General features: G+C 36.8%; 1 long non-coding RNA gene across 1 annotated transcript; it reads left to right on the forward strand.

Moving 5' to 3' along the window:
* The first annotated feature begins 17846 nt into the window (after positions 1-17846).
* LOC118484881 lies at positions 17847-23192 on the forward strand. The gene is made up of 3 exons (XR_004874831.1): positions 17847-17989; positions 20516-20638; positions 21762-23192. It is a non-coding gene; the product is annotated as an uncharacterized LOC118484881 (long non-coding RNA).
* The last annotated feature ends 2834 nt before the right edge of the window (positions 23193-26026 follow it).

The raw sequence follows: 26026 nt of genomic DNA on the forward strand, positions 1-26026 counted from the left end.
AAATTGAAAACCCCAAAATACTCTTGGTTAAAAATGAGGTTTTTGGATAGAGGTAGGAAATGTTATCAAAATGACAACAAAAGGGAAAAGTCAGGAACCCAGAAGAGATAAAAATTATTTGGACTAAAATGACAAATTTGGACAAACCTCAGGGACTAAAATGACAATTTACTCTTTATTTTAATATATAAAAAATAGAAGTACAAAATATACAAACAAGAATCGAAGTCAGTGCTAGCGAGTGATAGAATCGTAAACTGATGAAAAATGTAAAGCGAAATAGAATTAGCAGGAACATTGAATGAGATATGAGATTGGGAATTTGACATTAGGGATGAGCAAATGAAACTCGATACCGATATCGAATTTACCGAACCGGGTACATTTTTGGTATCGATTTAGTACCGACTTTTGATATTTTCGGTATCGGTTCGGTATGGTACCGATTTGGTACCGGTATTTATCGGTTTTTACCCTTAAATACCGGTACCTAACCGGTACCGAACCGTACCATACCATGTATATTCGGTACCGGTAGTCCGGTACCTACTTTTAAGTATTTTTGGTACCAGTACTTTCAGTTCCGATACCGGTTTGGTAACGGTCAATACCGAGCTCATCTCTGTTTCACATGACATGGGAATTCTCACTAACATAAAGCAATATTTAGAGTATGTAGGCAAAGAGAGTACAATACCTATAAAAACTTGTACAAAGTTAACGAGTAACTTAGTGAGGAGAAGAAAATATGACAATTAATATATAGGAAATATATATTAATAGTTTGTGGGTATTTTTCCTTTTCTAACTAGGACTTTACAAAATAAATAAATAAAATAAGTACAAATTGTAGCTAAAGTTAGGGGTGAACATAAAAATCAATTAATAAGTGAATTGTAAACAAAATAACCAACACCACTAGACTAGCACTACAAGAAAATTGAGGTATCACCGATGGAAAATATATGTCTGAACAAGTCGATCGTCGATATATTAACAATGGAAACCGTCAAAATCCATATTAACTAATTTTTTATTTAAAATTGTAAGGATATATACGTTGGTGGTGATTTGTCGGAAACTTACGACGGTCTAAAGCCGGAGGGTGTGGGGGCTCCATCGTGCCATCTCATCACCTATAGCGTCTAGAGACGTCATACACCCACACTTACCATGTTAACAAGGGGCGCTATAGGAGGGGGCTCATCATGTTAACGGCAAGAATGAGATGTTCAGGTGGGGCCCACTTGATTTAATCCAATGAAATCTTTTTTTTTTTTTTTAATTTTGTTTAATAGGGAGGGGTCTCTATCTTAGACCCTGCAAGTTAAAGGGAGGTGGGTGATAAAGCCCCCTAACTGACGTGGATCCTACGTATCGCTTACGTGGCCTGATAAAGCTTCTAGGGGGCTCCAACCACACTCTCCAGCCTAATAGTTTGTCGGTTATTAGAAGCTAATAGTTGTTGCCATTACTCATTTTGAGGTTTGGTTCCCAATCAATTGTCCGGCAATGGTTTATGACGGCCTAGCCGTCAAAATGCAATCATTTTCTAGAAAACACAGTCCCTTATAAATACGTTTTTTCAGGCTACTCGGTATGGTGATGGATCATCCTTGGAGGATGATCCGCCACGTAGACTCCACGTCATCATCCTCCCAAGGATGGTCCATCCTCCAAAACTAGAGGGCATGGTAAGATGGTCTTAGTCATCATCCTCCACCACTTTTATGCTTTTTTAATTTTTTTTAATCTTCAACTTTTTTTTAACATTTAACAAATAAAGTAACAAAATATTTTCATTAATATTAAAAAACATTACATAAACTTAAAAAAAAAAATTTTAAAAAAAACATAAACTTAAAAAAAATAAACTTAAAAAAATAAACTTAAAAATATCCTAATATATTAAAAGAAGCAACTAGTCTTCGTCTTCCATGTCGTGACCGGGTTCGTTTTGAGCGTTGTTCCAAATGTACTCCACCAAGTCCGCTTGTAGGTTATGATGTGTGTACTCGTTACGTAGAGCGAACATGTTCAAATCTTGTTGTTCCGCACTAACTGGAACAGAATTTCCAGTTGACGCGTCTTCGTCGTACTCGCATATCGCTCTACCTTCGTCTTCAATGACTATGTTATGAAAGATGATACAAGCGTACATAATGTGTCGTAACCTCTTTGATGTTTGCGAACGTGCTGAATGTTCAATGATGTGCCATTTTTTTTGTAGAACACCAAAAGCCCGTTCAATATCTTTTCTCGCACCCTCTTGAAACTTCGCAAACTTTTTTCTTTTGTCGTCTGTCGGGTGTGGAATAGTTTTAACGATTGTCGAGTACTTTGGGTATATCCCGTCGCCTAGGTAGTAACCTCGCCTGTATTCCACCCCCGAAACTGTAAAGCTTGTGTCTGGACCTGTACCCGCTACTACATCCTCAAATATCGGTGACTGGTATATGATGTTAAGGTCATTGAGCGAACCGGGTAGACCAAAAAAAGCATGCCAGATCCAGAGATCCTGTGACGCAACCGCCTCTAGAATAATAGTCGGATGTCCATGATCTCCCCTAGTATACTGACCTTGCCATTGGACTGGGCAGTTCTGCCACGGCCAGTGCATGCAATCAATGCTCCCGAGCATTCCTGGGAAACCATGTCTCTGTTCGTGTGCTTGATATAATTTTTGAACGTCGTTTGCGTTCGGTTTCCGTAGGTATCGCTTGCTATACAATTTGACAACCCATTCGCAAAACTTGTGCAAACATCGACGTGCGGTTCTTTCAGACATCCTAATATACTCGTCTAATGCATCGGGTGCGTAACCGTACGCAAGTTGGCGAATGGCCGACATGCATTTTTGTAAATTACTGAAACCCCTTAGCCCCCTAGCGTCGTTCCGCAATGTAAAAAACGGATCAGACTGGGCCATGTCTCCTGCAATACGTAAAAACAGTGGACGACTCATGCGGAACCGACGTCGGAAAATCTCGGCTGGGTACACGGGTTCGTCGGCAAAATAATCGGCTAGTAGTTTAGCGTGGCCGGCTATAAATTTAAAACGAAACATAAATACATTTTCAAATCTATATAAAACATAAGGAAAAAAAGTAAAATACCTTCTTGGTCTCGGTTATATTTTGCTCGTCTAGTTAGCCGTTGGGACGACCCTTGATCAGCCGCCATGAAGACTTGAGCCGCGTTTATAATCATGTTGTGCATAATGTCATCCTCTTCCGAAGATGATGAATACCACGCAGACGAAGCCGATGAAGACATAGAAGAAATTGAAGAAATGGAAGACATGGATGAAGCCATGATAATTTTTGAACGAGAAATGGGGTGGTAGTGTGTAAAAAACGGTATAAAATATGATGAGTTTTTATAAAAAGGGAAGAGTGGTTTATAAAATGTGAGAGAGATGGGGTGGTAGTGGGTAAAAAGTTGGGGAAAAAATGGTTAAAGATGTGAGTATTTATAAAAATAGAAGTTAATTTGGGTATATTTTGAATTATTACCGTTTGAATATTTAATGTTAATTAGAAATTAATTTTTTTTTATTTTCAACGGTCACAATTTTTGAAGGGCCCACCACTTTTGCTTCGTCGCAAACGGCAGGAATCCGACGCGGAAGACGGGACGGGGGGGGGGGGGAGGGGGCACGGTGTTTGGACCGTCGTCGACCCGGGGCCGAACCCCATACCGACTAGCCTCAGAGGGTTGTGTTAAATATACCCAAAAGTCAACTTTTTTCTTTTTACTTTTTTCCCATAAGTCAACTTTTCAAGTTACCATAAACTAATAATGGACCCACAAGTCAATTAATATTTTTTTTCCATAAACTTCTTTTAATATTTTTAAAAAGCAGGTTTTTATTTTTATTTTTTATAAATAAACCCATAATATTAATTTTTATATTCTTTTACTAAATAAACATATTTATATTATTATTTTTAATCTTGCTCGTCTTATTGACCTGAAACATGATTTTGTTACACTGAAATTATTAAAAGTATTCTAAGTATCTTTCTAATACTAGCAAACATTAGCGAACTGTGGGATAATAAACAAAATTGAACGTATGTTTATTTTTTTTAAATTAAATTAATTCATAAATCATAATATTAATTACTAATTGTAAAAGTAACAATGAAAAAATCGGTGGTTCAAAATTTAAATGTGATTTTATTTTTGGATTTGAGGATTCAAATTCATAAAGAAAGTCTTTTTAGAAAATGAAGATGATGTTTTTTAATCAAATCATAAAGAAAGTCTTTACACTAAATTAATATTACATTAAATTCTTACACTAAATTAATATATTAAAACTAACAGATAATCACTTTTTCATTCAAACATTTTTTTTAGATTTATAATAAAGTGTCTTGATTATTTATTTATTTATGATTAACTTTTTCACTTTTGTATTTATAATAAAGTGTCTTGATTATTTATTTATTAATATTGATATTAATACTAATAATAGTATAACAAAATATATTTATTAATATTGATATTAATACTAATAATAGTATAACAAAATATAAAAAAGAAACAAAAGTATTATAAAATAAAATAAGATAAAAATATAATTATTACTTTTGACTTTATAATAAAACATAGTTATTATTTTTAACTTTACAATAAAATAATATAATAAAGTAGTTAATCATTACTAAATTTGACTTTTGGGTATATTAATCTTTAACTTGGGTATATTTATCACACCCCTTTTCAAAACAATTGTTGGAAATCTGTCAATGAATGATTCTGACGGTAACCCATGCCTTTTAGATAATTATTAGAGTGGGACCTTTTTATCGACAGACAAGTTCGCTAGTAGGGCTGCAAACGAACCGAACGAACACGAACAAGATTTTGTTCATGTTCGTTTGTTAAGAAATATATGTATTCACGAACTGTTCAAGAACACTGAACGAGATTTTGTGTTCATGTACGTTTGTTAAGGAAATTATTCGTGTCCGTTTGTTGATTTTAGGCAAGGAACAAAAATGAATGTTGTTGCCATTACTCATTTTGAGGTTTGGTTCCCAATCAATTGTCCGGCAATGGTTTATGACGGCCTAGCCGTCAAAATGCAATCATTTTCTAAAAAACACAGTCCCTTATAAATACGTTTTTCAAAAACAATTGTTGGAAATCTGTCAATGAATGATTCTGACGGTAACCCATGCCTTTTAGATGATTATTAGAGTGGGACCTTTTTACCGACAGACAAGTTCGCCAGTAGGGCTGCAAACGAACCGAACGAACACGAACAAGATTTTGTTCATGTTCGTTTGTTAAGAAATATATGTGTTCACGAACTGTTCATGAACGCTGAACGAGATTTTGTGTTCGTGTTCGTTTGTTAAGGAAATGAACTTATTCTTGTTCGTTTGTGTTTGTTTGTTGATTTTAGGCAAGGAACAAAAATGAATGTTGATGAACACAAATGGAAACAAACTAGTGTTTGTTAAAAAATATATAATACACTGACAATTATCAAATATTTAGTTTCGGAATTTTGAAGTATTTAAATAAAATATAAAAACTAAAAACATTAATGAACCGTTGAACACAAACAAACACGTTACCAAACGTTCATGAGCATAAATGAACTAACGTGACCTCTGTTCGTGTTTGTTCACATTTAACTACACGAACGGATTTTTTTTGTTCGTGTTCGTTTGTTTAATAAAGAACGAAAACAAACGAACTTTCCGCCGAACGGTTAACGAACTGTTCACCGAACGTTTGGTTCGTTTGCAACCTTATTCGCCAGTATATTCAACTATAAATTTCTAACTAGATAGTTCTTCCTCAGTTGCAATCCAAGTTTAATCAAACTAGATAAGAACGAGGAGGTTAAAAGGATTGAAAGTTCGGAACATAAAATATGTCGTAAATGTGTGTTTGTTTCTAAAAGATACTCCCTTCGTCCCACTAAAAGTATCCTATTTTGAATTTTCAAAGTCTTTATTTATAGACTTTGACCTTAAATAATTTTGTTTGTGTTAGATAATACTTGATGAAAGTTATATGATTTAAGTGTGTTTTACAAGTGTTTTTATTGGGTTAATTTTCATCAAGTTTTATATAACACAAAAATATATAATTAAAGTCAAAGTTTATAAATAAAGACTTTGAAAATTCAAAATATGACACTTTTAGTGGGACGGAGGTAGTAATATTCTATTATATTATCTCAACAAACTTCGTGATCTTCTCCTACAATATTTCCTTGATTGATTTATTCATTTATGAGTTTGACTTTGTATTGAATGTAATTTAATTATTTCCTTTTGTATGTAACTGTAAAGAATATATAATATCAATATACAATCTCTCTAATCAATAGAGAGTTAGATCCTTTCATGGTATCAGCCAGGGTACCTTCTTGATCTTCTTGTTTTTCCTTCGATCACCTCTCATGATGCAAACAGTGCCTGCTTCGTCTTCTTCCTCTTCTGTTGAAACCAAACTTCCTATGGCAACCATTTTACACATAATTACCATCAAACTCTCCACCTCTAATTATCTTTCTTGGAAGCATCAAATGTTACCTCTCCTTGCTAACCAGGGCCTTCTCGGCCATGTCGATGGCTCTTCCTCTCCGCCTTCCAAATCTGTCCTGATCAACGATAAAGAACAACCGAATCCTGAATATTCAGCTTGGTCCCTCCTTGATCAACAAGCTATCCGTGTTCTAAATGCCTCCCTTACTGAACAAGCCATTGCCGAAATTCTCGGCTTCACCACTGCTAGGCAGATCTGGACTGCCCTTGAAGCGGCTTATAGCAACACATCCTTTGAACGTATGAATCTACTTCGTGATAGTCTGTGTCAACTAACCAAAGGTTCATCAACCGTGGCTGAGTTTGGTCAAAAATTCAAAGGGGTATGCGACCAACTATCGGCTATCGTTCACCCGGTTAGTGACACGGATAAAACTCATTGGTTTTTATGCGGTTTAGGACCCATTTTCGAAAGTTGGTCTACAACTATTCGAACCAACCGTGACCCGATGCCTTTCCACGATCTTCTAACCAAAACCGAGAGCCAAGAACAATTTCTTGCGTCTCTTCAGCCTCCGTCTCCTGCTCCGGTAGCTTTCACTACCAATCGGTTCTCGGGTTATAATCCCACTCGCTCCCGCAATGCTTCTTCTTCCTGTGGACGGTCTACTCCACCGCCTGCTAAGGGAAATCGTCATCTACCACACTATCAGTAATGCCGCACAAATGGACATTATGCAAATAAATGTCCAAAACTCGCATCCTTTGCTACTTCGGCCTCCTCTGATGAGGATCTTGCTCGTGCGTTTCACTCCAAGTGCAATGTTCATGATGATGCTCCGGATTAGACCACGGATAGCGGAGCCGATCTTCGCATGACCGATGACACCGGTAAGCTTCATTCCTTTTCACCTTATAATGGTAACACTTCTGTTGTCTTTGGAAATGGTCTATCCTTGCCCGTCTCTCAAAAAGGTCATGTGACTATTAACAAAACCATTCCCTTGAAAGATATCCTTGCTGTAACACCCTGTGTTTTCTAAAGTCAAAGTCAAAGTCAAGATTGACTTCTTTGACGATAGTTAGTCTATTTTGTGTTTACGTTAGTTGTATTATGTGGAGTGATTAAGTACAATCGAATTAATCGAAGTTTATTTATCGATGCGAACTGCTTTACGACTATGAATGATATGAAGTAACAATGCGATAAAGTCAGTTAATCAATAATCGAGCTAATCTGATCATCATCGAACTCGAGACTCGAATTACGCGAATTTTGGTGTTAATATACGTGTGTGTGCCGTATGTGTTACTTGTGCGTGTCTACTTTATGTTATATGTGGTAATCAATCGAAACTCGCCTCGAAATCGAAACTCAATCGAACTCAATCGAAATCGAATCATGACAATTGGTGGAGAAGAGATAGCGCGAGATATAGATGATTGTATGTTAGATATAGTGGTTGGGATTAAAAGTAATTTGAATAGGGAACTCTATCGTACTCGCATCGTCCTCAATCGAAATCGAAATATCAAGAATTGTCGCATCGAACACTTGAATCGTGCAGCTGAACGATCAGGCTACCAGCCGATCGAACAGCCAGCCGATCGGACTGCTGTCCGATCGAACAGGCTGTCCGATCGAGCTGCCTGGCCGATCGGCCAGCACTTTCCTCTTATGGCATCCTATAAATACCCCTTGTCACTCTCAAACATTCTACTTTTGGAAACATCTGTCCGACCAGCTCGTGCTCCCCTCTTTTTCTCAGATTTCTCTCGATTCCGGTAAGTTTTCATCCTAAATCTTGTACTTTCTTGATCTACACGCACTCCTACACCTTTCTATCTTTCAAATCTTGATTTCTAACCATAAAATCATCAAGATTCAAGTGTTCTAGGATGATGTCATCATGGTGTTCTTGAAGAACTTCATGTTTTGGCCTCAATCCACCAAGAATAACTTGTATCTAGCCGATTTCCACATAAACAAACAAAGATCTTTCATGGATCTAAACATATACACGGTGAAAGGGATTGAAAGATGGATTTCCAACTTTCTTTCATCTCTTTTACACTCAATGCCTTCAAACCGATAGAAACGAAGCTTGAGCCAACTTACTAATCATCCTAGTAGCTGTGCGGCTCAGGATTCAGGTTCTATCCACGAGGTTCATCGATTTCGGGTTAAACGTTAAACTCTGTTCCAAACAGTTCACCGGCCGGATTTGGGTGATTCCTGTCCGAGCAGGTGAAACCAGTAAGAAGGAGGGTTCTATTGTAACACCTCAAAATTTTGTGTCCAATGATGTGTTAACACGTGTCATGAGTTTACACGTGGCATTAGATATTAAATAAAGGACTAAAGTTGACAAACCTTGGAAGTATGTAAATTCGAGGGTTATAAATGTCAACAAAGGGTAAATATACTGTATAGTAACCCTAAACGATGCTCGTACCTTCAAACAAATAAATCATGGATCGTATGGAAGCGAAACGCGGAAGAAAGTGAGAGATTACAAGCTGTGAGGGTTAACTGTGTCAACATGTTTAATATACCTCTGAGTGACCCTTTTGACAAACCCGAAGCTTTGTAACAGTAAAATACGCTCACTAGAATGTACTATATAAATTTCGCGAAGTTCCGTTTTAAAACGAGAAAGTTATGATCAAATTCGTACGAGAGGGGTTAAAAGCGTCAACAATGAAAGTTAAGGCTTTTCGGATAGTAATTAAACTAACCGGGGGCTTGACAGTTCGGGTAAATGGCACGAGGCCCTTAATTGTAATTAACCGAGGGCCATATCGCAAAGTTACCCCTTCGAACCCGAAAGGTCAGGGTATTAATTACCAAAGATTTCGTTAATCATTACAAAAGATTCAAAAATCCTGAAAATTTGACCTAACGCGGGCCGCGTGAAGGTTAGGGGATAGTTGATGCGGGCCGCGAGCCACCTGTTAATCTGGTTTCTGACTTAAGGATTCAGGCGGCCCGCGAACAAGTTGCATGATTCTTCATGCGGGCCGCGTGGGACGCCCAGTAACAGAAAACATGGGCAGATTCAATGATTTGGCTTGTAAACGATCTTGTGAGCAATCAATGAAGCATGGGCGCCCTCTACCTGCCCCCTAGCACCTTAGGACACTTGCTGATCATCCATGAGCAATGTAGGATGTGTTGTAATGATCTTGTGCACCAAACTTTACTATAAAAAGGCCTACATTGTGCATAAGTTCACCACACCTTAAACACTGCTCTCAAGATCATTCCTGGAGCTCTCAAGTGTTCTTCTATCATCCTAAGTCGTGCATAAGCTTCTGTAAGTTGTCTAACCCTTTTATGGCTTAGTCTTTGCTTAGTTTAGCTTAAAAGTCAATCCGTCGTAGTTAACGATTGACTTTGTGATAAATCACGAATGGTCCAGTGATTTGTCGAATCAAAGATAGTTATGTGTTGGTATTTATGTGGGTAATAAACCCTTAAAAGGGTTCCCCCTGATCACCACTCTAACTAGGTCAAATGTCGAGTCAAACGTGTACTTAAAAAGTCAACAGAAAGCCATTTTGCGATTTTACGCATAATCTGTAATGTAGATGATATGCAACCTATTTAAACACTCATAAAATATGATAGTAAGTGTATTAACAAGTCTAAGCTTGTTTGATTCGACCATTTGCTATATTGACCCGGTTCGGAGCCGAAAGTCGCAAAACTTTGACTTTTGCTTTGACTTCAGTTCTGACCCGTTTTAGTGCAATGTAGATATGCCTTAGGACTCTCTTAGGACCAGGTCACATGATGGTATCACCCTCTGTGACCGGTTCGTCGTTTGTCCAAGTCTTTTACACATTTCCGTTAAATGCTTAAAAGTTGACCGTAACGCCCTTTATAAATTAAAACGAGAATTTCGGACATGTGAAAGGATCACAACCTTGATTACTGATTTCTAAGCATGTCCCTAAAATTCTAGGTCAATCCGAGGTCCAGAATAGGAGTTATGCTAAATAGCGCAAATTGCGAAACTTTAGTAATTAAATAGCGTGATTAGCATAACGCCTATCTAAACCCAGATTTCGACGCCAAACCTTTTACTCACTGATGTAAAATAATATTTTGGGATTTTTAAAGATTTTTAATTATTTTTAACCTGCTCGTAACCTACGGTTATGGCAACGGTTCGGTAAATACCGAATATACCCTTTTCGGCCATAACTTGAGTTCTACAAGGTCTTTTGACCCGATTTCAGTTGCTACTGATTTTAAATAATAAATAAAGTATTTTAGACTTTATAAACTGTTCAGGAAACTCAGTTTTCTTGTAGAACTCTAAAACCTCTTTTATAATCTTTAAAAAGACCGGAATACCCCTACGGGGCATAATAACAACTTAAACTCGTTACGGGCATTACGGAAGATATCCTACTGATACCACAACCTCTTTAAGGCATGTTGACTTAGGAAAACAGTGTAGGACTCCAACGGTTACCCGTTGCGCCTTTAGCGCGCACGGTTCGACTTATGTAACTAGTTTACATAAGTTAGCCGAAACGGGTCAAACCAAATTGTTTGAACCCCAAAATCCAGAGTATGATTATTATACCCATATAAAATAAGTCTTCAAACTTGTTGGGTCAAAATCACACTCCATTCACGGTTTTCGCCTTTCACGCGATTAAACCGTAACTATACTTTGAAACTAACCGGTCTAGGCTACAGCAAATATAAAGACCCGTTAGGATTCTAATAGGTTATTTTAAAACCTTCGTTCCAGAATAGGAGACCAGTAAAGCTATCTGTGATTTACTCAATTAAGGATTATACTTGCAAAGGTAAATACTTTTAACTTATTTTCCGTTATACGGGCTTGGGTTACGGTATCTAAAATACCGCTTGGTCGGGCAATTGACCCAAACTCATTAGTAGTTGGGTATTATCAATGTGACCCGTTTAAAACTTGTTTTGTTGACTGGACGCCTTTGGGGGCTTAATGACCATGTCCCGGATATCCTTGGCAGCATTTATGAATGGCCACGACCTTGACATCCCGGTGTAGGCGGACACCCGGCATTATGTCTATAATTATAAAAGTGTAGCCGTTGGTTACCCGCCACGGTTTTATACTATGTGGTGTGTCTATTAAACTTTAACCCGATACGACTCGGGCGACCGAACGCATAGTGAACATGTAATTCTTTACAAGATTATATATTTAAATAATTCTCCCAAGTTATAAAAGAGTTTGTGCCTTGTGCCTTCAAATCAATTTTAATAAACATTTTTCAAAAGTGTCGGTTGAATGTATTTACCAGTGTAAACTGACGTATTTTCCCAAAAAGATTAAATGCAGGTACTAAACGTAATCGGCTGGCTATAGCTCCTTAGCATCTTAAAGAGTCTCGCAAGCTTTTGATACCTTGTCTGTTGAACAATACTTTTTATTATTTTGATCCCCCTGTGGATACCATTCGACTATTTGTGATACATTCGATATTACAATCAATGGTTGAATTATAATTATCTTTATGCTTCCGCTGTGCATTCATATATTGTGTGGTTTGACTATAATGTTACCAACTACGTCACGATAATCCCCCACCGGGCCCACCGGTGAGACACGTGGAAATCGGGGTGTGACATCTATGGTTCGACTCGTTGTCAAAATACCTCGATATAACGACCAACAATAAGAACAGCCAAGTGTTAGACGAACAGGCTGATCAGGTCAGGATGACTGACCGATCGGACTGCTGTCTGTTCTGGACAGTCAGCCGATCGACCAGGCCAGCCGATCGGCTAGCACATGGTCCCACACTTGAACAATTCATTGAAGTCTAGTATTGAACGAACTGCTGTTCGATCGGACTACCGTCCGATTGGATTACTCTTCGGATCATGAGATACTATACTTCAACCCTTGGTCGATTTTCAACATGTTCAATGCACTAGGAGTGCCACCCGATCGAACAGCCGTCCGATCAGGTGACACCCTGCTGAGAACTTGTCTTGCTAGAAGTACCTAACCGATCGGTTAGCCGGCCGATCGAACGACCCTTCGATCGATCGACCTGAAAGGTAAAGATACTTCAATGTTTTCAAATGCTACAACGAAAACTTCAAAAGTCAAACCATCATACACTAACACATCCTTCTCAAAGGAAGAAATAATCCACTCGAACAGCCATCCGATAGGCCTACCGACCGACCGGACAGCTGTCTGAACGGACTGTCAAGCCGAACGGTCAGCCGTCCGATTGGACTACCGTCCGATCGACCAGCTGTCCGACCCTCCAACAATTGTTTTCCGTTTTACGCGTTGCTTATCGTTATGCTATCGAACTATTCAGGCTAACCCTACTCTCAAGTGCTCCCTTCAATCCATCAAACGTTGTGAGTATACTCGAACCCTTTTTGCTTTAGCACTTTTGGGTGTTACATACGTTACTTATTCCAAATCACAATCGAACACACTACTCAATTACTTTAAATGCTAACCGTTACCGCATGTATTACGTGACTAAATGAATGCTTGTTGTTATGTTTACACGTGGAATGCTGTCTACCTGCCTTAACGACGATAGTACTACAGTTTGGACTCAGCACCCGTTCACACAGGGGTTGTTAAGGACAATTACTTGCATGGATTACGGTGGTAATCATGTATTGCGAACTGCCTCGGGCAGTCAACCCGCAGTCATTGGTATCGATAGATCCATGTCGATAATTAACATGCTTCGTTTTCCTCTGTGTACGTGCTGGTTATGTGTAAACTATTTAGAACTCTATATGCTACTATCAAACTTGTATGATCACCTTTACATTTTATGTATTGACTTTATTTTAACGTATGTGACAGGTGTTTAAGATGCTTATCTGCTAGGAAAGCGAGGCTAGAATAAAGCTCTAGAGCCCAACAAATAGTTGTCTGTAGTGGTCAAATTATGGGTCTCTAGAAGCAGATAAACAATTGTTGTATTTATATTTAAATCTGAGTTGTCGGAACAGAATATTTTCCTAGATCTTATCTGTAATAATTTGTTTGCTATTTGAGGTACGGTATGTGACGTATTATATAAATTGAATAGTAATGATAATTGTTATGGAAACTTTTGGACAATCTGTTTCGCTCAGTGCCATGCCCCGATGATTCCGCCATCGGTTGGGGTGTGGCACTTGTTGTTCCTAAAATAACAAGGAATCTCCTTTCGGTTAGCAAGTTGACCAAAGATTATCCTGTTGATGTGCTTTTCTCAGATTCTTTCTTTGTCATTCAGGACCGGAAAACAAGCAAACCGCTCGCTGAAGGACGATGTGAGAATGGACTTTATGTGATTCGGGAAAAATCTTTTGCTTTTGTTGCTTCTGTTTCGTCAAATAAAGCCTCATTTGAAATGTGGCAAAATCGCTTGGGACAAGTTGCTTTTGTGTAACACCCCAAATTTCGTAAGATATACTACAATGCTTTAATCGCAATATTTGGCGAAAAGAAATGATAAATATAGAATTCTACCATTAGTAAAGTTTTATAAACTATGGAAAGTATAAAACATATGTGCACATGAAGTTAACCAAGTTAGTATGTAAAATGAAATAAATGCCATGTTTTAAAAGATAAGGGGGTTAAAATGAAAGATGTTATAAATAAAACACTTGACCAAAAATTAGTCAGTGTTTGGTAATGGTGTGCGATCGAGAGAAAGGGTGTAACACCCCGAAAACGGGTTTAGTAATCAAACCACGTTAATACTAAAAGACGGGTAAAATACCGTTAGTGGTGAAAATTTACCCGGTAAATATTAGGATTTAAGTAAATAAACCTAATATTAATTAAAAGGAGAATAAATACTTTGAGAAAAGTAAGTTTATAAGAAGCCCGAGTTAACGGGACTTAAAATAAAAAGGGTTAAAACTCTCGAAACCCACTAAGTAACTAGGAATATCAACCTAGTTAATTATGTGGTTTGAAAACAATAAAGAAAACTTGGTTTATAATCCTTTTGATAACTCTAAAAACTTGAGGGACTAAAAGTGTTAAATGAGAAAATAGTTTTAATTTAATAAAAATCAAAACACCAAAACACACACTCATGTGTGTGTTCTGGTCGTGATTTACACAGGAGCCAAAAAGGGTTTTTATCAAAACCCTAAATCACAAGAAATTCAGCCAAATCAAGGGAAATCAAGCTAGGAAATTGGGGCTTTTAATAAATTAGTGATCACCAAACCTAGGGGATTACAAGGTATGTCAAAATTCGTTGTTTGATTCTATTCAAAATTATGGATGAACAATTATAATCCGAAATTAGTATTTGCATGAATGTTGTTTGGATGATATTGAAGTGAAATAGTGTTTAGGAGTAAACCCTAGACAAGTATTGATTGAAATCATGCTTAGCTCAAGTAAATTCAGATTTTTGTTGATGCTAAATTGAGGTATAAGATGTTCTTAGGGTTTTGATCGCTAAATAAACAGTGTTATGATGTCAAGAACATGCTTAATTTGAAAGCTGAATTCAAACGGTTCTTGATCAGAATTTACAGCCAACTTTTATTGGCTGTAACCTGGATAAAACGTGGTAAAAACATGTGTTTCTTGAGCCTAAAATGTAATTCCAGGAAATATCTTTAAAACCCCACTGGAATCGCATTTTTTCGACGAAAATTGAGCGTTTTATGAATTTTTCCGTATCAAAGGTTCAAGCTGCGTTTTCTGGCAGAGTCTGCAGCCCATTACGAATGTCATAACTCAATTTAGGAATTGAGTTATGCTCTCAAATTCTTACTGTAGAAAGTATTAAGTGATTAGAAGAATTGCCAATTGGAATTTCGTCAATCGGATAAACGAGGAATTTTTAATGAATTTTTCCGTAAGCTGCAGTCAGAAGTGACGAGTCTGATTGCAGCTTAGTAAATGAATTTTTACGAATTTTTGGTAAAGAGTTAGATCTTTATATTTTAACACAAGTTCGAACCCTCCGAGGGGTACGCCACACAAAAAAATCATAATTTTTGAAGACTTGTAAACAGGCTAAACAGGTCACCAAAAACAGCCTATTTTCAGTGATATGAAACTTGATTTTTGATGTTATAAATTATGCCCACAAAGTTCATATGTTGAAACTATGAATGAAACACGTAATTTCCTAATTTATTTAATTAGGGGTGATACGTGATAATACGGAATCTAATCATAATGTAGACTTTAGTTAATTTCACATATCATATGATTAGAGGTAGTTAACTACTAGAAAGTTAAAATTTACTAATGACGAAGTCGAATAATGATTTCGACATAGAAAATACGTAAGGTGGAATAGTCGTATTTGTTAATGACTAATCTAACCACCTTGTGAATGATGATAGTTTGACGCCTAACAAGCTAGGTGGAAGCTTGTGGATGAAGCGGGTCAAACGGAGCGCGTACGGAAAGAAAGGCGTGGCATGGATGCAAGGTAAGTATAGCTTACACTAGTCTTATATGTTAGGATATTCTCTTATCGTATTAGTTATGAATGAGATAAATACATAATTGAGGTATGATGTTCCGGCGTGTAAACGTACGGAACAAAGTAGTCAATCATGACAAGAAACCATGTGGATGGTTAAAAGGAGCTAAATCGGTAAATTGGTCATGCGTTGACCATAACTATTGGTTTTGAAAGACACAGTAAAACATAAACCATGATAGGCTAAAAAGTGTTAAGAAATGATTAATAAGTAAAATGACCGCACGATGTAAACCGGAGCGAGTCATGTAGATGAGATGGTAATGAATATCATCTCGTCAACATATTCGGTCACTTAGACCAAATGGGTTAAAAGGTGAAGATATCACCCTTTGACAATAACGACTAATGATTTTTGTCGAGTTATATTATTTCAGGTGTAAATGTTAAATGGGTATTAGCAACGCTATGAATTAGCGGTTATAAAAGCAAGGTATTAAAAACGGGTCAATATATTGATCTGCGCCAGGTATGTGAAAAAGGGTAACCCTCATTTAGAACATGTGGTTCAAAGAGTGTTAAAAGTAGTCAAGGTGAACATTTGGTTACTTGATAAGTAAACCAAATGTTTTAGGTAAGGAACATTGTATTTGGAAAGCTTAATGACTTTTCAAACAAAATCATAGGTTAAAAGAGGGATTACGGGTCAAAACAAGCATACGAGTGAAAACGGGTTTAAATTGTGTAATAAACCTGTGATTATAACCTAATATGGTAAATAACCTTAATTTGAAGTAGTGTACGTGATATAAAGGTTAAACAAGTATGTTTGTTTGGTAAACGTATAAACGGGTCAAAATTTTGGTAAAAGAGTAATAAGCCGAAGACTTAAAAGTCTTAAATTTTATTAATCCGGATGTTGGATTTTAACTCCATATGATGGAAGATTAAATTACAATCATGTAGGAAGAAACGGTAGATCAAACGGATAAGCGGTTTGGAAGATACGAAAGTTTTCGTGTCGAATAACGGCAAAAATAGAGAAGCTGAATGCAGAGTCCACCGTAATTTACGGTCCCACCGTAAATTACGGTGGAGATGAATTGGTTACGGTGCTAATTGTCTGTTGTACGGTAGAAGAATAGAAACCCAGGGGCCACCGTAATTTACGGTCCCACCGTAAATTACGGTGGAGATATTTTTTTTTATATTTTGTTTTTCATTTGAAAGTTAATTGTTTCCCGGACATCGTTCGGACATGATTTAAACCCCGTATGACTAAAGCATTTCATGTTTATGAAATGTAGGTACACCTTAGATGCCGGAAGACGATCAAGCTCAGCGAAGAACCGAACACGATAATGATACACGCTTCCGCACTTTGCTACGTTGTAATTTTTAAACAACGAATTCGATCATGTTATGTAGAATAACTTATGATTTATAAAAGTTTTAATAAACCCGTATTTATATAGCATGTGTAGTCTTAACTACACATCTAATTGTTGGTATTTACATATAAAATAACTAGGGTGTTACAAGCTGGTATCAGAGCCTTGGTTTAAGAGATTCGAGTATGGTGGGGAGGAACCATACTTGGACTTAAACCTTATGCTCTTGACAAAGAATAGTGTTCGGTTCGAGGCTTGATCGCAAATCCGGTAAGTATAAGTACGTGAATAGTTAGTATGCTAAAGTGTTGTAAACAACACATAGGGCTATCGTGTGATACGCGTTACCCCAATTAAAATGATTGAAATAGTTGACGAAAATACGCGCGTTGACGCGTGTAGTAGAAAAAGCCTTGTATTATAATACGGGCGATTATTGCGGTTGACGTTACTAACTTTTGTGAATGTTTTAAATTGAAGGACACTCGCGTTTGAAGACGACGAGAGTCAAACGAATTGTGGATATGATGATGGAACGGTCCGAAGTATGACAAGAGGAGCATACTCACCGAGGACTAAATCGCGTAATGACCGCGAACAAGGTTAATGGCAAAGAACGCCCGTCGGGGAAAACATTACCAGGTGCACATTTTAAATGATAGCATAAATAGTAATATGCAACAATAAGTAGGAACTTAAAAGTTGCATATGTAAAAAAAAACTTGGAAAGACCTGAATAGAAAACCTATCCGGGATATTGTTTCCAAGAAAAACAGATAGAGGTATTACTTACATAGGGCGTGATGTGAAAACTGTAAAAAGGTCATGCGTGTCATGTGTTAATCGCTTACTCTGGCCAAGTAAGTAGCGGCATATGTTACCATGAACTTCTTACGGCGGACACGTTTACATCCGATGTAGTAAGGGCAGGGTGAATGGGAGTAATTAAAAAGTGCCCAAATGAATCAGATAAGCAAAATACTTGGTAACAATGTAAACGCACAACCAAGTGACGGGAGCGTATTACATTGGGATAATGAGCCCGAGTGAAGGGACAAACAAGCATGTAAAATGATTCAGACAAGTATTGGGAAAGAGTGTACTTACACTCGAACCCAGAAAACATCAAGTATTGGGAGGGAGTGTACTTACACTCGAACCCAGAAAACATCAAGTATTGGGAGGGAGTGTACTCACACTCGAACCCAGAAAACATCAAGTATTGGGAGGTAGTGTATTTACACTCGAACCCAGAAAACATCAAGCATGTAAAACGATTTAGACAAACATTGGGAGGGAGTGATACTTACACTCGAACCCGGAAAATGCAAACATGTAAGATGATGTAGACATGTATTGGGAGGGGGTGTACCTACACTCGAACCCAGAAAATGCAAACATGTAAAGTGATGTAGATATGCATTGGGAGGTAGTGTACTTACACTCGAAACCGAAGAATACAAATAAGACTCTTAACAGGCCGATTTTGTAAAACACCAAATTTGAGAACGAAGTAGGAATATAAAAGTGAAACGAAGTCATAATACATACCGTAAGGGTTGCAATAATAACGACTTCGGTAAAACACCCAGTTGGTGGGTAAGGATTTAAACACATGCGTAGACTGAGAAACAGGAACGCGAAATAGAAAGTCAAAAGACTCGGAATATGAGTCATGACTAAAAGACGATAAGAATCTTCGCAAATATAAATTTAGGTAATTGCGTTCAACCAATTCAAAGTTGGACGGGTCAAATAAAGAACGAAGTCTGACATTCATAGGTGATGAAAATTCACCTAAAATGAGTTAAACGAGTCAATTAAGGAAAAAAAAAATGGAGGGGCCAAAATGACCGACGGGTCATGAACTAAAGCAAAGGGATCATAAGGGCCTCGTCTTAAAGAGACGAAAGCTTAAGAAAATAGCCTACGAGGTTAGGTGAAAGAACCTACGGGTCAATAGCGTAAGGTGAGGGAACTTGTTACGATCCCTTGCGTAAAACGAGAACGAAAAACAATAAATTAGGGGTTGTCAATTCCCTTGACATGAGTAATTGACATAGTTAAGAGATAAACGTTATACTAAAATTCAGATTTAGTAAGAAATAATATTTTTATAAATATAAATTCTGACAGGAATTTGAATAGTAATCATAAAGGGATTCAAGTCTTGACGCTGATAGGCGCAAGACGATATATTCGAAAACTGATCTTTTTGAAAATGAAAGGTTGATATAAATTAAACATGCGTGACACGATCACGGTCAAGAAATGCAATGTGAAGTGGAATCACATTATAACCAAGCGAGCGGTAAAGGTCATTTAAGTAATCTGGTTGCTTGTAAGCGGTAGATTCGGTATAACTAAACAGAATAAATGAATTCTGAAAACAGAAGAAATTGTTGCTAAAAGTGAAAGACTTCACTAAAGACCCTTAAACGGGTCAAGGTAACGGATTCACCAAGAGTTCGGTAATATCTAAAAGCGATGGAAATCGCTAAGTTAACTAAACAAGTAAAAAAAAAAAATAATAACGGAATTACGTTATTTCAAGTCACGTTATGTCGTATCAGGTACGTAGAGGTTCTGTAACCAGAAAGACATTACCATAATTTTTCTGGTAATACTAACAATTGGTTAGAGTATGAGTAATGCTTAAGAAATTACTCAAGTCAAAACGCATTGAGTTTAGAACTCAATGAACTATGTAAGAAAAGGTTTCGAGGACGAAACCTCTTTAAGGAGGGTAGACTTGTAACACCCCGAAAACGGGTTTGGTAATCAAACCACGTTAATACTAAAAGACGGGTAAAATACCGTTAGTGGTGAAAATTTACCCGGTAAATATTAGGATTTAAGTAAATAAACCTAATATTAATTAAAAGGAGAATAAATACTTTGAGAAAAGTAAGTTTATAAGAAGCCCGAGTTAACGGGACTTAAAATAAAAAGGGTTAAAACTCTCGAAACCCACAAAGTAACTAGGAATATCAACCTAGTTAATTATGTGGTTTGAAAACAATAAAGAAAACTTGGTTTATAATCCTTTTGATAACTCTAAAAACTTGAGGGACTAAAAGTGTTAAATGAGAAAATAGTTTTAATTTAATAAAAATCAAAACACCAAAACATACACTCATGTGTGTGTTGTGGTCGTGATTTACACAGGAGCCAAAAAGGGTTTTTATCAAAACCCTAAATCACAAGAAATTCAGCCAAATCAAGGGAAATCAAGCTAGGAAATTGGGGCTTTTAATAAATTAGTGATCACCAAACCTAGGGGATTACAAGGTATGTCAAAATTCATTGTTTGATTCTATTCAAAATTATGGATGAACAATTATAATCCGAAATTAGTATTTGCATGAATGTTGTTTGGATGATATTGAAGTGAAATAGTGTTTAGGAGTAAACCCTAGACAAGTATTGATTGAAATCATGCTTAGCTCAAGTAAATTCAGATTTTTGTTGATGCTAAATTGAGGTATAAGATGTTCTTAGGGTTTTGATCGCTAAATAAACAGTGTTATGATGTCAAGAACATGCTTAATTTGAAAGCTGAATTCAAACGGTTCTTGATCAGAATTTACAGCCAACTTGTATTGGCTGTAACCTGGATAAAACGTGGTAAAAACATGTGTTTCTTGAGCCTAAAATGTAATTCCAGGAAATATCTTTAAAACCCCACTGGAATCGCATTTTTTCGACGAAAATTGAGCGTTTTATGATTTTTTCCGTATCAAAGGTTAAAGCTGCGTTTTCTGGCAGAGTCTGCAGCCCATTACGAATGTCATAACTCAATTTAGGAATTGAGTTATGCTCTCAAATTCTTACTGTAGAAAGTATTAAGTGATTAGAAGAATTGCCAATTGGAATTTCGTCAATCGGATAAACGAGGAATTTTTAATGAATTTTTCCGTAAGCTGCAGTCAGAAGTGACGAGTCTGATTGCAGCTTAGTAAATGAATTTTTACGAATTTTTGGTAAAGAGTTAGATCTTTAAATTTTAACACAAGTTCGAACCCTCCGAGGGGTACGCCACACAAAAAAATCATAATTTTTGAAGACTTGTAAACAGGCTAAACAGGTCACCAAAAACAGCCTATTTTCAGTGATATGAAACTTGATTTTTGATGTTATAAATTATGCCCACAAAGTTCATATGTTGAAACTATGAATGAAACACGTAATTTCCTAATTTATTTAATTAGGGGTGATACGTGATAATACGGAATCTAATCATAATGTAGACTTTAGTTAATTTCACATATCATATGATTAGAGGTAGTTAACTACTAGAAAGTTAAAATTTACTAATGACGAAGTCGAATAATGATTTCGACATAGAAAATACGTAAGGTGGAATAGTCGTATTTGTTAATGACTAATCTAACCACCTTGTGAATGATGATAGTTTGACGCCTAACAAGCTAGGTGGAAGCTTGTGGATGAAGCGGGTCAAACGGAGCGCGTACGGAAAGAAAGGCGTGGCATGGATGCAAGGTAAGTATAGCTTACACTAGTCTTATATGTTAGGATATTCTCTTATCGTATTAGTTATGAATGAGATAAATACATAATTGAGGTATGATGTTCCGGCATGTAAACGTACGGAACAAAGTAGTCAATCATGACAAGAAACCATGTGGATGGTTAAAAGGAGCTAAATCGGTAAATTGGTCATGCGTTGACCATAACTATTGGTTTTGAAAGACACAGTAAAACATAAACCATGATAGGCTAAAAAGTGTTAAGAAATGATTAATAAGTGAAATGACCGCACGATGTAAACCGGAGCGAGTCATGTAGATGAGATGGTAATGAATATCATCTCGTCAACATATTCGGTCACTTAGACCAAATGGGTTAAAAGGTGAAGATATCACCCTTTGACAATAACGACTAATGATTTTTGTCGAGTTATATTATTTCAGATGTAAATGTCAAATGGGTATTAGCAACGCTATGAATTAGCGGTTATAAAAGCAAGGTATTAAAAACGGGTCAATATATTGATCTGCGCCAGGTATGTGAAAAAGGGTAACCCTCATTTAGAACATGTGGTTCAAAGAGTGTTAAAAGTAGTCAAGGTGAACATTTGGTTACTTGATAAGTAAACCAAATGTTTTAGGTAAGGAACATTGTATTTGGAAAGCTTAATGACTTTTCAAACAAAATCATAGGTTAAAAGAGGGATTACGGGTCAAAACAAGCATACGAGTGAAAACGGGTTTAAATTGTGTAATAAACCTGTGATTATAACCTAATATGGTAAATAACCTTAATTTGAAGTAGTGTACGTGATATAAAGGTTAAACAAGTATGTTTGTTTGGTAAACGTATAAACGGGTCAAAATTTTGGTAAAAGAGTAATAAGCCGAAGACTTAAAAGTCTTAAATTTTATTAATCCGGATGTTGGATTTTAACTCCATATGATGGAAGATTAAATTACAATCATGTAGGAAGAAACGGTAGATCAAACGGATAAGCGGTTTGGAAGATACGAAAGTTTTCGTGTCGAATAACGGCAAAAATAGAGAAGCTGAATGCAGAGTCCACCGTAATTTACGGTCCCACCGTAAATTACGGTGGAGATGAATTGGTTACGGTGCTAATTGTCTGTTGTACGGTTGAAGAATAGAAACCCAGGGGCCACCGTAATTTACGGTCCCACCGTAAATTACGGTGGAGATATTTTTTTTATATTTTGTTTTTCATTTGAAAGTTAATTGTTTCCCGGACATCGTTCGGACATGATTTAAACCCCGTATGACTAAAGCATTTCATGTTTATGAAATGTAGGTACACCTTAGATGCCGGAAGACGATCAAGCTCAGCGAAGAACCGAACACGATAATGATACACGCTTCCGCACTTTGCTACGTTGTAATTTTTAAACAACGAATTCGATCATGTTATGTAGAATAACTTATGATTTATAAAAGTTTTAATAAACCCGTATTTATATAGCATGTGTAGTCTTAACTACACATCTAATTGTTGGTATTTACATATAAAATAACTAGGGTGTTACAAAGGGCAGGGGAAGAACAAAAACCCTAATCGGCCTAAATTCATCAAATTGAAAGGGGAAGTGAGGGCTATTTGGATGCATGAACCAAGAATGTTGATCCCGTAAGCGTTTCTAATATCAAGTAAGTCAAATTTTGTGGTTTAAGTAAAGTTTGATGAAGTGGGTTTGTGAAAGCTGTAATTTTATATGAAATCTAGGATGAATAATTGTTAGAATCACCTTATGAAACTAGAATTATGCTAGAATTTCAGATTATTTTGATGTTCATATGTAAACCCACTTGTATGAAATAATGCCATGGATATGTTGATGGAATGTGTGTTAGATTAGTTGTAGATTTGGTATGGGAAGATGATTATGGTAGATTGATGATATATGAACCTGAATTAGATAGAAAATTTCGTGAAAATGATATATATGATGACCTTGATAGGATATGGTATGAATGTGCTTGAGATACTTGTACACTAGGCTTGGTAGATGGTACGCACGCCAAGTGTTTGATAAAATGACTAGGTGAAGCTAGAAAGTGAAATTGCATGCAAGTCGTGAGTTTACATGTATAGATAGCGATTGTGATATAAGTAGTAGTTTACTAACTTGAAAAATATGCTTTAGATGGAACTCGTATATGAATTCGGGTTGAAAGTATATGTGTTGGTCAAACTTATGCATTAGGAGCTTGTACATTGTGTTTGAACGGGTGAGGTTTGCTATGCGGTCTACTAATTCCGTAATTATGGTTAAAAGTGAACATGCACTAAATGTATATAGTGTACGACCTCACTAACAAAGGATGATATTAGGATTATGCTAAGTTGATTCTTATAAGATATGGTTGTCGAATGTAGAGTTATGAAAGTATAAGTATGTGAGCATTGATTATGTGTTATGTGTGATAGTGAATTTAGATTTCGAAGATATTAAATATTATGGTTGACAAATCATGTCGTATGCATGTTAGTAAAAGTCGATGTTGATAAGAATAGGTAAATGTGAGTGTTAATTTGAATGAGCATGAATACTAACATGATTATGACATGGCGACATGAAAGAATTGGAACCACACGAGCATAGGCCAAGCATGGAAGGCTAACGGGTCAAGATGAGGCAAGGAAGCGGTTACGAGCACAGATGCACAAGGTAAGTAAGTAATTTCCATAATTACTTCTTAGTCGTTTATGTAAAGTTATGTGCAACATAATTAGCATGATGATTGGGGTTGAATAGGAATGAATTTGTATGATATCGATGAAGTATTAAATGGATCCTAGCTTTGATCCGAGCAAAGTATATATGATTAAGAATCGTAGCTAAGTAAGTAGGATTAGTTACTTAGGCAAGGAAGTCCTTTGTTGTTTAGGATGGGCCTAAGTTGACAAAAACGCCCTTGATGGGTATTTCGACCAAACGACCTTAAAAGTCGTTTGGAAACGGGCTATTTGATTAGAATAATGTCATGGTCAAGTATGAAAGCGAAGTATAGGGTTTTGTATGTCATAGACCATTTAATGCGCAAATAACCAAAACGGGTCAAAATAAGCTTTCGAGCAAAAAAATGGGTTAAGAGGATGTAAGACAATTGAGAATTTTATCTTTTATGATAGACGTCATTGACATATATATAGGTTCAAAAGAAATTATGGTCAAATAAACAGATTATGTTGATAAATGCACGAACGGGTCAAATGATTAGAAAATGATAATAAGCCGAAAGCGCGTAAGATAGGAATTTCCTTAAATCGGACATGGGATTCCAAGCCCATATGATAGAATGTGAATTTACAAGCATGTAGGAAGAAACGGGAGGTTAAACGGGTAAACGGTTAAAAAGTTACGCAAGTTTTAGCGTTTTCGGACGACGGAACGGATCTGCAGCAAAATGGAAATTCTAGGGGCCGTCGCCGACGCCCCGTGCATATTCCAATTTTGCCCGACGCCTTAACTTGCTGTCTACGCGAAGCTGGCCGACGCGAGGTATTGCACGGTCGTGCGGTTGGATGCATGGCCGTGCGTTTCCGAAGTAAACCAGTGCCCTAGCTCGTGCACTACCAGTGCCCCCCGACGACGTAGGATCCGCACGGTCGTGCGGTTGGGACGCATGGCCGTGCTTCATCTTCCAGTTCAACTGAATGTGTAGAATTCATCCGAATCAGTTCCGTAACCTATAAGGAGTCCCAAAAGGTATTTTAACTCAATGTAGAGTGTTCAAGAGATGCAATGAGCATGTTCGCAAGCATAAAACGGAGCGAAATAAGTATAGAGGTATTTGCAAGTATAAGTATGGAATTACTTACTCGATTAGTAAAAGGGAATCCATAGGAAGCGCGTCTAGGAATATATGTATGTGAGTAGGTATGTATGTTGGTATGTTCATAAGTATGGGTGTGTGTACGCATGTAGGAATGTATATATGCATGAATCGATATGTTAGAGTTTTAACGTTACTAATTATGCGTTTGAGGTTGGTGTGTAATGCAGGAATGAGTACATCGGATTCTTATGAAATTTAAGCCGAACCCGGAACATGATAATGAGAAAGGATAGTTGAATGAACTGAGGTCACATTTTCGAACGTTATTTAATCTTTAATTATATGAGATTAATGTTATATGATGTTGTCGTTGACTAATGGCTAAGTTGT

Source organism: Helianthus annuus, chromosome 12 (assembly GCF_002127325.2).
Source record: "Helianthus annuus cultivar XRQ/B chromosome 12, HanXRQr2.0-SUNRISE, whole genome shotgun sequence".
Lineage (NCBI taxonomy): Eukaryota > Viridiplantae > Streptophyta > Magnoliopsida > Asterales > Asteraceae > Helianthus > Helianthus annuus.